Below are 303 nucleotides of genomic sequence, written 5' to 3'. Positions count from 1 at the left end.
ACTTTGTTTGGTCTTCCAAAAGAGGACGATATCGCTTCGTCATGCCTGGAGCTGATCCGTGCTGGTCGCTGGCTGAGGAAATACTTCAACTTTCATTCAGATGTGTGCAGCACATTTTATGGAGGACTGTTTCCTGATCTTGGGAGAGTAGACTACAATGCCGGCTGTTCTGACTCACAGACTGTAAGTACGTTTTTAAAAAATTTGCCACTGACGATTCAAACGTGAGTTTTGGGCAGTGTAGAGTAGCACTTGTTGTTTGTCATTTCTCCGATCACAAATGCAGACATGGTTTTATGTTTA

This window comes from Sinocyclocheilus anshuiensis, unplaced genomic scaffold (genome assembly GCF_001515605.1).
Source record: "Sinocyclocheilus anshuiensis isolate Anshui unplaced genomic scaffold, SAMN03320099.WGS_v1.1 scaffold58, whole genome shotgun sequence".
NCBI lineage: Eukaryota > Metazoa > Chordata > Actinopteri > Cypriniformes > Cyprinidae > Sinocyclocheilus > Sinocyclocheilus anshuiensis.
Note: the sequence above shows the minus strand (reverse complement) of the source record.